Source organism: Euprymna scolopes, chromosome 35 (genome assembly GCF_053919585.1).
Source record: "Euprymna scolopes isolate OS-2025 chromosome 35, ASM5391958v1, whole genome shotgun sequence".
Taxonomy (NCBI): Eukaryota; Metazoa; Mollusca; class Cephalopoda; order Sepiida; family Sepiolidae; genus Euprymna; species Euprymna scolopes.
In genome coordinates this window covers 82,553,320-82,565,598 of record NC_136516.1, presented here as the reverse complement: position 1 = coordinate 82,565,598, position 12,279 = coordinate 82,553,320, and positions in this window count along the sequence as shown.

The following is a 12,279-nucleotide window of genomic DNA, read 5'->3' as shown; positions in this document are numbered from 1 at the left end:
ATTATTTTTGCACCAACATAATAAAACGCTAAAGCTTAGACTTAAGCATAAAAACATAAAAATGCTTAAAACGGTTTCTACGCATGTATGAAAGGGTATGCTGGCTGTATACATATGGTGAGCTGTGTGCGAAATGACATCAGCATAAAAGAAAAAAGAAAAAGCGATAAAGAGAAAGTGTGCACAGACCGGAAGACATTCAAGAGAACAGGGGTCAGTCAGAAGGGGTACTATCACGTTTTATTCGGGAAAGTACCCGAAAAAATATCGGTGTTGAAAAAAAAAGGAGTCGAGTTATTACTTGGCATATGTTCCTTGCGACTAATTCTGCTACAACGTGTTGGGTGCTGAGTGTCTACATGTTAACGCGTGTGTAAACGTGTGTAATATTACACACACACACACACATATATATATATATAAATAAATATATATATATGTGTGTGTGTGTGTGTGTGTGTGTTTGAGCACTATAAAAGCGGTGAACGGATGTTTGTTTAAATAGACATTCGGCGAGGTAATTTGCGAGCATCGCTTCCGTGGTCGAGTGGTAGACCTGCCGACTGTCAACACGACTGTTGTAGATTCAATCCTTGGCTCTGGAGAGGTGCTAGTCTAGCGGCACTGATGAGTTGTGATACAACGAAACAGGACTGTATGTTCATGACTACACACACATACCTATATACATATATATTAATTAATAAAAACAAATTAAAAAAAAAAACTTTCCAAGCCAATCAGATGCATTTCTCTGAATTTATAAAATTTGCTAATTTGATTCACCCTGAAATGAATAAAATACAAGGTTTTTCTTCTAAAAGACATTTGTGCCGAAACCCACAACAAAGCCACGGTGTACGTTGCATCGGCTCCTTCCTCCCACATTAAGGTTTAGGTTTGTTACCCAAAATACATGCATACACACAAATCATAATTATACGCACACAGACCCGAACGAGCACACATACAAACGATTCATATATTTATCTCATTTTCGATGACTCATCAGAAACAAACGTATAAGCATACATCTTTACTATCATATAAAAAGAAGCTTTGTCTGTGTGTGCGGTTGTGTATGTGAGTTCGTTCCCTATGAACTCGAAAACAGCTGGGCTGATTTTTCTAAAATCTTACAGAAATATACTTTATGTGCCTGGCAGTGTTCGCGGAAAGGTTCTACATAAGAATGCATTCGTTAAGTATCGATAATCGAAGTAATCCAACGAATGAAGGAATAGGTGATTTTGAGCCAAGTAAACATCTTACACAGCATAACGTCACACGTCTATTTAGAATTGGTATTATCACACAAGCTGAAAGGCCTGGCATATAGAATCAACAGTAGATACTTGACAAGGGCACATCAGAAATGAATGGTTGTGTTCAAAGTACAATTTGACCACGATACCATACTTTCATTTTAAACTTAAATTCAAACCATTATCACAGCACAAGCAGTAAGGCTATGCATACAAAATCAACACTAGATTCTTCAATATGAGAGGGGCGCGTTCGAAATTAATATTTCTGTTTAGCGCACAAATTAGGCATGCTACTTGACTTTTGCATTTTAAACATTAATGCAAGCCATTATATATAAAAAAATAATTTTACAAAATCAATAGTAGGTTCTATACAGTGCAATGTAGACTACAATGTATTGTAAAGTAAGTCTTTGCGGGAGGTATGTGAAGCTTCGAACTGGTGCACCGCGGTGAGTCCATACCTAGAGCACAACGGAAGCATCATAGTTGACTTCTGCATTTAAATTTTAATGCAAGTCATTAAATGTGAAACATAATTTTTTAAAATCAAATAAATATATTATGAAACATTCGTTTATCCTCGTTCAATCCCAAATAAACTAACATATTTAAAAAAAAAGAATGTTATTAGAAATTCTATATTAAACTTTGGTTTCGTGTCGCAATCATTCACAGCAAATTTCATGATCCAAGGTCCAATATCATAAAATAAATAAACAGGCACACAGGGAGACACGTGAAGAGACAGTAGACATATTACATTGTGTTCTGTCTGTCTGTCTGTCTCTCTCTCTCTTCCTCTCTCTCGCTCTCTCTCTCTCTCTCTCTCTCTCTCTCTCTCTCTCTCTCTCTCTCGGAAGGCTTTGGTTTAGTGTCTTTCGCAATACAAGGAATTATTCCCACAAAATGTCACATTCCTACTTCGAATCACGTAAGAATAGTTTACGCATATACATGCACGCGCGTGCACACACGCATACACACACACACACACCACCCACACACACACAAACTAACATTTTTTTTTTTTTTTTTTTTTTACAAAGGCATCACCACATTATCAAGGCCAAGAGGCCACTCAAGGATAAGGGTTAAAGAGTGTACAGTAGAAATTGGTCAATATAGTAATCATTAATAATGAAAATTTGGTAAATTTAATAACTTATATGGAACGGCTCATCAAGAACTTATTTACTTTAGACTTGAACACAACCATATTGTAGTCAGCCGCAAAGCAGGTAAACGGAAGACAATTCCATAGGCGTGCAGTTCTAAGAAAGAAGCTTTGTTCATGGAATCTACGTTTAGGTTTAGGCACAGATAAAGAGTGGGGGAAATTATTGATAGTGTTTACAGCTAGACGAGTGTTTCTTGTGAAAGTTTGGCGAGGGGGGACCATAGATTGAAGCTCAGTTGAACACTTTCCATGAAAATAACGATACATCAGAGACAAACTCGCAACATCTCTTCTGTGAGATAGAGGTTGCAAGGAGGAGAAAAGGACATCTCCTACGAGGCTACGAAGTCTATTTTGAACTCTATCAAGGCAGGACAAGTCCTTTCTAGCAGCTCCTGCCCAGATGTGGCAACAGTATTCCATCCTTGGACGTACCCGGCTCTTATATAGGTAGAGAATAGCATCAGCAGTGAGATATCTACTGGATCGATAGAAAGATCCCACCATTTTTCCAGCGGCCCTGGCAACAGATTTGATATACGTGTTCCATTTAAGATCAGGAGTAATGGTCAAGCCCAGAAGCTTGTCAAAACTTGAGGCCTCCTGAAGACGAGAGCCATTCATTTCAATTGATGACAAATGTGAATTAGAATGTTGATGATGTAAAGAGAGAAGCTTGGTTTTAGATGCACTAAAAGTAACCAGCCACTCCTTCCCCCATTGTACTACGTGCTCAAGATCAGAGGAGAGAGAATTGGAGAGAACTTGGTCGTTTACTGTCTTAGATGTGGTACCATAAATGGTAGTGTCGTCAGCATAAATGTCTACAAATGATGTAAGGATATGATTTGGAAGATCATTAATGTAGATCAGGAAAAGAGTTGGGCCCAGGATGGATCCCTGAGGGACACCGGCATTAATACTGTGAGCTTCTGATTTTTTGCCCCTCAACTACTACTCTTATGAACCTATCAGAAAGAAGTGATTTAATAATTGAGAAGACTTTTCCAGCTATACCATAGCTAGCGATCTTATGAAGTAAACCTTTATGCCATACCCTATCAAAGGCTTTAGATATGTCAAGAGCAATTGCCCTAGAAAGATTGCCACCGTCGAGAGATTTGCTAATCCTATGCGATATTACTGTAAGGACATCTGCTGTAGATCTAGCAGAACGGAAACCATATTGAGTGTCACTAAGAAGGTTATTTTTGTTGAGATGTTTGATTACTTCTGTATTTAACACAGATTCTAGCAACTTACTCATGACGCACAGGAGACTTATTGGCCTGTACTGAGAGGGGAATGAGCGATCACCTGAATTCTTAAATACAGGGCATAAGCGCTATAGTCAGCAATCCAAAGTTTTGAGTTTGGTGTCAGTTTCTAGGTAAAGGAATCATTTGCATTAAATTTCCCGTTCTAAGGTCTAATCGTCCAAAATCGGTCAACGCACACAAGGAGACAACCGGATGTATAATAGACTAATTTTATAGCCTTCTAGCCAGAAATACTATGCTAAGCACCATTCATCCATGTATCATTTATTGTTGCCATATCTGAACTGGTGCATCTACTACAAGTCCCTCTTTGTTAGAAAAAAAGCCCAAAACCGAATTACAAATCTAATAGGTCCCGCACTATAAGCCCAGCTGAAACCCTTATCTAATCGCTACAATGTTGCATCCCTGTGCCTGTTCAACAAGTACTATAATGACATGTCTTCTGATGAACCCAAAGTCATTGTGCCCGCACCCTTGACGTACAAACTCCTGACTAATATCACAAGCAGCAAAATTCCACCCTTTCACTGTTGAAGTTTCTGGATGACGAAAATCCTTCTACTCTAACACTTTGTTTCCTATGGATCGCTAGACTTTGGAATTCCATCCCTGTTTCTTGCTCCCCTCACTGTACATACATGCAAAAAAAGTTTAAATGTAAGGCGAACATACACCTATCGTCTCAACTCCTTTCCATCTCTAAACATGGTCCCAATTAGTAGCCCCTCACGTCCAAGGTGCAATGTGCCTTGTTTGAGGTTAAAAGAGTTTTAAAAAATCGTTTTGATTTTAGTCTCTTTCGCAAGGTAAGAAACTATTTCTGCCAAATTTCACGTTCCAGGGTCTAATAGCCTAAAATTAATTATAAAATAGACAGGCATACATATAAGCACATGTTTTTCATATTAGTATATATTTTTATGTATTTTTATCCTCCGAGGCATTCTGAGGTTTGTATCCATCCGACACATTATTTTACTGCCCCCGTCTCGCCTCCCTATCAGGTAACATTCCATTTTCTGATGACTGTCGCAAGTCATCCATCTTGTATCTAATCCAAATTCGCGTAATGTAATACACAAGGCAACAGAGGACAAACAAACACAGGCGACTTTCTTTATGCTGGCTGTTATATGCACAGATAAAGACATTAAAATACTTTCGCTAGTCAGACATATCGCTTGTTTACTGTTGGCGTGACATTCTTTGCTTTACAACTCTCTACGGAGGCGGAGAGGGTAGTGGGAGGAGAGCGGACGGGAGTCGACAAATTCCGACGTCGTCGGCCATTGCAAGATGGCCGACATTTACCGGCTGCTGCGTCGTCATATGGAAGCTAGCAAAAAAGACATATCTCTTTTCGCTCTCTGCGAGTGGTAACAGACGAAACTCCGTGCGAACATCGTTAAAAATAATAAATAAATAAATAAATAAATAAGTAAAATAACAATGAATTATCATACTCTGCGCTAGCGAAGGTCATTACGTCATCATAATCCAAATTTGGGAGACATGCTTGTCAAGTTTTCGTTTTAATCTTACGTATTTTTTCGTCTTTTATTTTTGTCGTAATTATATTATTAAATATTATTAAAGACCAGTAAGAATTTACGTTGTCCAAGATTGACAGATAAACGCTTTGTCCTTCTGTTCTCACCCATAATGTCGATCCACAAACGATGACTTATAGTACATTTAGTCATTGGAGGTCAGTACTAGGGCTATGCCAACACCATATTCTTTCCATTGTTTGGACTCTCGAGTATATATCCGACACAGTTAGACACATTTAATCAACCGAAAACCACATCAATCTCTATAAAAGCACATAAGATATCAACGGATACACACTCGAGAGTACAAAACAATAAAAAAATATGCTGTTGTCCTAGCCCTAGTCATTACGCCATCGTAAACCCAATTTTGAGGACATGCTTGTGGAGTTTTCGCTTTGATCTTTATGTAATTTTTATTTTTGTCATAATTATATCAACTCACAGTTTATAGGGTATAAGTCATTAATGAAATGGCCTTTTCCCTGTTGATTGGAAAATGACTTATGTCTTGTGGAATTGTAAGTGGCCCACCCTCTCAGGCCGTTACTTCTTGTTTTTCAGATCGAATGTATTGCTTACTGCCTGAGGCGCTCCTAAATAGAATACCAAAGAGGTTGCCCGTTTCTAAATAAGTCAGAATAAAACTCCACTAAGGAGCGCTGTCTTAACTCTGGACTATATTTCGACTTTGTGTCATATTTTTCTACGACGTGAAGTAAGTCAGTAACATAAATGAAGACGAGCAAGATTATCTTGCCGTGCCCAGAATTGAAGGAGAAAGCGAAAATTCTTGCTTACTGTCGCGGGGAATAAACATTATACACCCGTGCATCTCGGGTTGTAACCCAGTTTCCGTCAATGCCGTAAAATTGCGTGTTAATCGAAAAGCACGGGAATGAAAGTTTGCTTTTAAAAAGTTTTATTTTAGACAGAACCAGGGTAGAAAACGTTCATGTGTGCGAAAAGGAGAATACGAGAGATGCAGTAAAAATTAATTGTGAGTGATGGAGTGGGATTTTGTTTGGTTGGCGGTTAGATCGGTGTATTTACTTGAAAGGGGCTCCAGCGCAGCTATTCTGTCGGAGCACACTCCATTAATGTACTTGTAAAGCAAGACCATGTGCGCAATATTACAACGATGTGACAGAGGTTGGAGTCGGTTGAGAGTGAGGAACCTATTAGATCAGAGACTCTATTTTGGACCCCGTCAAAAAATTGAGAAGCACCATCTGAGATGTGGCAACAATATTATATTTAATGGCCGAATCGTGCCTTTGTTGCAATACAGCTACAGTAGTCAATGTTTACACATCGACGTACAAAATCCAAATGCGTGAAGGCGATTGTACACATGTCGTCTGCGTATAGATTTTAATAAAAAGAAATAATTATATTTTGAAGCAATCAGAAAACTATCTGGATTAATTTGTAATGTTATTCTTGAAAGCCATTTAAATCCTTTAAAAAGTCCAAAAATGTTTTTCAATAAACCAGTAGAACTCAGCTAACCCAAGTCTACGGATCTGAGTCGCTGGGCGGCCCTTTTCTTTTTTTGGGGGGGGGGCGGGCTCTTACCTCCCCACAACTCCTTTCATTCACACAAACATTAACGGACACACAGACACAAACACAACTCATTGACTCATTAAGCGTCTGTCAATTTGTATAAACTTTATTCATTGAAATATTTCCAATTTTTCTCACTAAAATATCTTACTAATACGAAATCAAATAAACATTGATTCTTATAAATAAGTTTCAATGAATTGTAATTTATAAATTTTTCCTGACTCCTTAAATTCACGGCTCTAAATTAATCTATTCAGACTGCCTCAATATCTCAGCTAATGAATCCCCCTTAATTTTACAAGAACTCTTAGAATATTCACGACTCTTCTACGTTTTTCATTATTGCTGTAAACTTCCCTTTCAAGCATATGTAAAATGTCTATTTTGTGAATATATATCTTCTGACCTCCTTACTTTGTATTGTTCACAGCATGCCACTGTCTATCTAGTTTCTTGACCTGTTTTAAATCTAGGTTATGTTTTTTTATGTTAGTTTATATATAAATAAATATATATATGCACATACATATATGCACGTATATACATTTATATATATACATATATGTGTGATCGTTTATGTATATTCATGTTTATTGTTTATTGTTCATGTTAATTTAGAGCTGATAAGTAAAGCACATAATAACAAAATATTAAATAAAAACAATGTAAACAACAACAAAATAAACAATAAAAAGTAGACACTATGACAAAAATAAAACTAACACTAGCAGAAATAATAATAATAATAATAATAATAATAATAATAATAATAATAATAATAATAATAATAATAATAATAAACCAACCCCGGACAAGAACAACCATACTATAAATAAAAATACTAATAACGAACAAGATAAATGCAACTGCAGACACCGCACACTTTGCCCACTTCAAAATAAATGTCTAACCAAAAGCGTAGTTTATCAGGCCACAATATTTGCGAAAGAAAACCCGAATAACAAGAAATATTACGTAGGTATGGCATCCTTAGATTGCAAAACTCAATATTATGACCACAAAAGTACAATAAAAAAAAACGTATGAAAACAACGCTAGCAAATAAATACTGGGAACTCAAGGAAAGCGGACATTCACCGGTAGTCGGATGGAAAATAATAAGACAAGCTACCACGTGTAGGGACCTAGACAACCCATGTAGATTATGCTATCATGAAAAAATTTGCTATCCTGTACTTTAGAGAACCCCAACATCTATTAAACTGTAGAAGAGAAATAGCGAACAACTGTGTTCACAAGACAAAATTTACTCTAGGATAGCGATACAAAATAAAACTAACAAAAACAATAGAAAATAAACAAATAAATAAACATGAATATACATAGACGATCACACATATATGTATGTGTATATATATATATGTATATATATGTGCATATATAGACTAACATAAAAAAATAACCTAGATTTAAAACAGGTCAAGAAACTAGATATCCAGGCTAAATAGAGCACACACAAAGGAACAGGTCAACCAGAGGCCAAATAGGCATTTGTCCGATAAGTGCATGTTCATTGGCTGATAGAAAGGGCGCGGTGGATACTAGAAAGCTGATTGGCTAACTAAAAATCTCAATAGAAGGTGCGTATATAAAAACGACAGACAACCACAAAATTCGCGCATAAGCCTGGAGAGTCCTAGAGTGGATTAAACGCGGAATATTAAGTGTAGCTTAATCGCCATATATATTTTATAACTTACTATATATATATATATATATATATATATATATATATATATATATATATATATGGAATTTACCACTTATCAAGGCCCGGTGACTACTCGGGGATAAGGGTTATTGCGTGTACACTAATCAATGGGACAATATCGTAATAATCGTTAGTAATGGAGAACAGATAATGTGTCCTACTTAAGGAGGCAGTTTATCAGGAACTTGTTTATGTTGGACTTGAAGACATCCAAATTGTTGTCAGGTGGAAAACGGGCAAACGGAAGAGAGTTCCACAGGCGTGCACTTCTAAGAAGAAGCTATATATATATATATATATATATATATATATATATATATATATATATATATATATATAGGAGCAAACAGTTAATAAAACATGTTAAAAAACACTTTGAAAAATAGTTAAAAACATATTTAATCTGAAAAGGAAACACTTGATAAATGGATAGTCCTTAATCCGCGGAGTTTCGAAGAAATACTTTCCTTCTCATCAGTGGGTAGGAATTAGGAATATGCGGGATCGAATTTTGTATATAAAAGCATTTGATGAAACAACAAGTAAGTCAAAGACCTTACTTGATAACAAAAAGTGGAGCAGAGGGAATATGGTGAAGAAAAAGGTGATTACACGTGAATGGATAGTCTGGTGAAAGGTAAATAATCCAATGACGGTATAATCCAAAAATATAACTCCAAGAAAGTTAATTGAGTTTCCATTTGCACAAATAAAATCCAAGGAAATCACGTAATTGGAAGATGGTCCAAAATAATTATATATATATATATATATATATGTAAATTTTTGGTACAGCAAAAAGGAAGGAGAAATTTCAGAGGAAACATAATTTAATTCAAATACCAAAAAACAATAAATGGGCAGGTGAAATTATTAAAATTTTTTTTTTCCTTAAGGCCTTATCGTCTGACCCTCTAAGAGGAAACGTCAGAATGATAAATTAAAAACTAAGAAAACGAATGAGGGAAAAGGGAATTTTGGTTTCAGTTGGAAGAACAGTGGAAAAAAAAATAAATAAATAAAAAAATCTCACTGTTCAGGTGGTTTTAAATCAATGAATATCTCCAACTGATGTTTTTTTTTTTTTTTTGTTTTTTTTCCACTGTTCTTCCAACTGAAACCAAAATTCCCTTTTCCCTCATTCGTTTTCTTAGTTTTTAATTTATTATTCTGACGTTTCCTCTTAGAGGGTCAGACGATAAGGCCTTAAGGAAAATTTTAATAATTTCACCTGCCCATTTCTTGTTTTTTGGTATTTGAATTAAATTATGTTTCCTCTGAAATATATATATATATATATATATATATATATATATATATATATATATATATATATATATAATTTTCATATGTTGTCTCAAACGATTTTTACACTCGCAAAAAATTGAAATGTTACTCGCCAAGTACTAACCAAAAACCGGTCCTGGATATTACCTTAAACTATATCCGATGGTGAGGCCCCAGCTTGCGGAGTGGTAGCACATGTAAGGGCCACAACTATTGGTTAAATAGAATACGACTTAAAAAACAAATATACTATATTAAAAAATCGTTATTCAAAATCACCAGATTCGGCATTAAATAACCTGAAAAGGGTTGATATGCCGTAAAACAAAACAACCAACCAACCAACTAGCCAAAAAAAAAAAAAAAAATTAATAAAGACCTTAATTTTTCAAGATTTTCTGTTATCGATCTGCAAGCTTTCTGATCTGGTTAAAGTAGTTATCAGCCTGCTTCGAATTAAAAAAAATTTGACAGACGTCCCTTACTTCATCAAACGAGTTGAACCGGCAGCCTTCCAGAAAGTGATGTATTGAGCGGAAAAAAGCCGTAATCTGATAAAGCGCAGTCAGGAATGTAGGCTGGATCTGGCAGAAGCTCAACGCCGTCCTGGCTAAGTGTGGTTTGGCATTGTCCTGCTACATCAAAACGCTTTCGATTGATCAGCGCGGGGTATTTTTCGTTTCGATATTTCGTAGATCTGTTCCAGTTGCTTACGCGTGTATCACTTTCATATCACCGCACATGCAATTGTTTGTTTGCTTGTATGTTTGTTTGTTTTTACTTTTGGCAGCATAAATATCTTCTGCGGCTTTCCTGGTTGAAAGACTTCATTCCCAGCAGTAACGAATCAAAACTCGCAGCTGCATGCTACCAGTTGTCATTTAGAATAGAAAGACGAAGATCACAATAACAATATAAACGAAAAAAGAAGAAAAAAACGTGAATAAATATAATCTGAAAAAAAAAAATCAAAATTTTCCCAAGTTTTTACGAACCTTTGCGATAACCTAATAAAAAGACAAGGAATAAAAGTTACATAGAACTTTATTAAATCATTCGATCTATAAAGACAAACGTAAGAAGAAATTTTAGAAGACCCCTTTTAGACTATGCCATTTCGAAATAAATGCTGATCATCAGAAAATGAGGAAAAATGGCATTATATTACAATATAACTATATATAGATAAAACCGTCTTGAAAACACTTAGATTAGAAATAAAAAAAATATGAATAGCATATGGTGAATTAATGGGGACTATAAAAGGGAATGGGAATGAAAAGCAAGGAATGTTGATAGAAAAATATAAATATAACTTGAGGTCCTTCAGCAATAATCGAAACCGAAACCAAAACTTATGGAGAATTATTGAAGAAATCATTTATATATATATATAAAAAAGATTATTGAAGTACCATCAGCTATAATCGAAACTGAAACCAAAACTTATGGAGAATTCTTGATAAAATTATTTAAAAAATAATAGATTATTTGAATGTAATCAGCTATAATCGAAACCGAAACCAAAACTTATGAACAATTCTTGGTAAAATTATTTATTAAAAATAAATGACCTGAGTGCCATTAGCTATAATCGAAACAGAAACCAAAACTTATGGAGAATTCTTGATAAAATTATTTATAAAATAATAGATTATTTGAATGTAATCAGCTATAATCGAAACCGAAACCAAAACTTATGAATAATTCTTGGTAAAATTATTTATTGCACAAATTAAAGCCCATAACAATTAAACGAGAGGCACTGATGTAAGCGTGACACACAAACTAAATAACACACACGTTATCCTATTAATATATAGATAAGTATTTAGATTGTACTTTTAAAAACATAATTCAATTTATCTTTCTTCTTTTTTACATCGTAGTCACCACTTATCAAGGACCGGAAGCCACTCAGGGATAAGGGTCATTGCTTGTACAGTAATGAATGAGACAATATCGTAGTAATCCTTCGTAATGGAGATTTGATAAAGTGTCTTACTTAAGAGGGCGATTTATCAGGAATTTGTTTATGTTGGACTTGAAGACATCCAAGTTGTAGTCAGGTGGAAAACAGGCAAACGGAAGAGAGTTCCACAGGCGTGCATTTCTAAGAAAGAAGCTTTGTTCATGGAATCTACGTTTTGATTTAGGCACAGATAAAGAGTGGGAGGAAATTACTGACAATGGTTTCAGCTAGACGGGTGTTTTTCGTGAAAGATTGGCGAGGGGGGACCAGAGATTGGAGCTCAAAGTTCATGCTGTAATTGTCCGCTAAATTCCGATAAAAATCAGTTGTAAGATACAGATATCTGATTTTCTTACTCTTCCTACATCTCTCGCCATCTCTTACAGCCTCGCTGCCTTCCACCGAATCTCTTATGCCATTCAAAAGATGATG